The 2,308-nt window shown below is 35.0% G+C and overlaps 1 long non-coding RNA gene across 1 annotated transcript in view; it reads right to left on the bottom strand.

The window, feature by feature from the left end:
* Positions 1-245: 245 nt before the first annotated feature.
* LOC119338217 overlaps positions 246-2,308 on the bottom strand; it is a 3,454-nt gene continuing 1,391 nt past the window's right edge. Inside the window, exons 2-4 of the long non-coding RNA XR_005163839.1 lie at positions 1,868-1,948; positions 1,156-1,217; positions 246-539 (exon numbers count right to left, since the gene is read on the bottom strand). This is a non-coding gene — a long non-coding RNA (uncharacterized LOC119338217). The remainder of the gene's footprint in view (positions 540-1,155; positions 1,218-1,867; positions 1,949-2,308) is intronic.

Below are 2,308 nucleotides of genomic sequence, written 5' to 3'. Positions count from 1 at the left end.
GCTCATATTACGTCTCTACTCATAGACACGTTTCGTTCGCCTCTTATACTCGTCTATGAATATACCATTTCATTCACCTCTTATACTAATCTCTAAATATACATAAGAATATCTTTATAGATGGAATATTTTACTTCAAACATTTTTAATGTCATGGCTGCGCATGCAAATTGGTCAAATAATATTGTGATACGAAGGCATCATTCCATGTCATAGATTGCATTTGCAAACATTGGCAACCTCAGTAACAACATCCAATGCATTAATTAGCAGGAACAATGTCTCCACTGAAAGTATTTGGAGTTCACAGCTGAATAACATCAAACATTCATATGAAAAATAAATAAGAAAAGATCCTATAGACTGGAAGTATTTTTCTCTATTAAGCTACAATCTATACATAATTTAGAATTTTTGTTCATTCAAAGAAATATTCATCAACTACTCCTGACTCCTCCAGTGCGCTCCCTTTTCAAATCCTCAAGTACCCAGCCACTCCTAGCTTTTTTTATGCACTCACTTTTCAAATCCTCACTGCCCTGAAAAGGAGAATGAACAACATTTGCATGAACATATGTTTATACATAAGTGTAAGATAAGAGATTCTTTGATAAAATTATAAGAATTGTATCCTACCAATGCTTTGTGGTTGTGCAGGAGGGGTTGGCTTAACTATTTTTACGTAAAAAAAGAAAGATTCCAGGTAAATAACACATCACACATGTGCATATTGGAGCATACCCAATGCTTGAATGGAAGCATACTGACATATGAGCGAGGCCAAGCGATAAAAGAACTCATAGCATCCCTTACTGTTTGCAATTTTTCATATGGTCTAACTAGTTTCTCATCTCCTAGATATATACAGCCGCGAATAAGTACTGCAATATATTGCACTCCAAGCATGTTTCCTCCAACCACATATGTTTTCTCTTTACTCACTAAGGTTCCATTGGCCACGAGTTTGTCTTTGTTTCTCGAGTTCATCGAATACAACACGACTTCAACTTTATCCTATTTTTCAAGAAATGAAAATTTTGTTATTGATGAACCTGAGCAGATTTCATTTTACAGAAATAAGAACAATTTCAAAAATAATTAGATCAACTATCTATTAAACAATCATTGTCATTTAGACATCGAGCCTATATGTACCTGCTGAGTGACTTGGTGATGACCATGTAGCTTGGTGCATTGCTGTTTTGAGCATGAGCATTCTACAATTAAATAGGAATACATGTGAAGGGAGACACATGATCAACTATAATAAAGAATGATAGTTTTGAAGAGTTCTGATACATGCAGTAAGTGAGCTTTATTCTACACGTACCTTCTGTCTGCACACTTTGCTATCAAATTAGATTAAGGTCTTATTAAGAAAATATTTATTGTGAAAACTAAGCGTGAATGCAGCATGCAAACAAATGAAGTTCACGTCATGTTAATTTATACACTAAAAAGAGAGTTCACCTAATATTCAAGGGACAGGTGTTCCTCAACATCTATGCAAGGTTTCCACCAAAAAGTACATGTATGCAAGGTTGGTGTTTTACTAGTACTCATGTATCAATTCAAAAGTGATTAATTAGTTTCTTTGAATACGAGATCTCTTGGAGCAGCAATGATATGTGTGTGACTTAACTTTTGGTTCCATCGGGAAAAATCATGTTACTGTTGTATGCAATACATTTTTTTAGTACTTGGTTGAATCTGACATATGATCTGCTATTGGTGTCATGACAGTATTTGAAACATGCTTGTCAAAATGGGATTAGTGTTTCATAATGTCATTTACCTTGCACTTACATACAAAATTAGACAACCTCTTGTACAATCATTGTCATTTAGATATGTAGCATATGTTTACCTTCTTATGGACTTGGTGAAGTCATAAACTTGGTTCAGGACCACCTTGTTGCACTGGAAGATTATTTTCAGCATGGGCATTCTGCAATTTAATAGGAAAAGATGTCATCATCATCATTGATAAAAAGCTGGACAAGTGCTTGCACGTAGGTTAAGATTACTTGGAGGGTATATATGAACCCAAACAGGTTATAGTTGCAAACCAAAAGGTTAACATTTCACAAATTTTTTACTTGATGATAAGATAGCTTTCCAATATTTGACTACTATAAGGGTTCAACCAATCCCAAAATTACTGGCAGGAGATAATTGATAACCGAGTACAGGTTAGTTGACACACCTTAGTGATCACATGTTCATGTGGTAAAGGCGCATTGGCACAACCCTCTGTTGAGTTGGTTTGATGTGGCTTAATGTGTGTTACTAGTTACTCTGCTCCTGT

The sequence above is a fragment of the Triticum dicoccoides genome, chromosome 7B (genome assembly GCF_002162155.2).
Source record: "Triticum dicoccoides isolate Atlit2015 ecotype Zavitan chromosome 7B, WEW_v2.0, whole genome shotgun sequence".
Taxonomy (NCBI): Eukaryota; Viridiplantae; Streptophyta; class Magnoliopsida; order Poales; family Poaceae; genus Triticum; species Triticum dicoccoides.
Note: the sequence above shows the minus strand (reverse complement) of the source record. Positions and strands in the feature narration are given on the sequence as shown.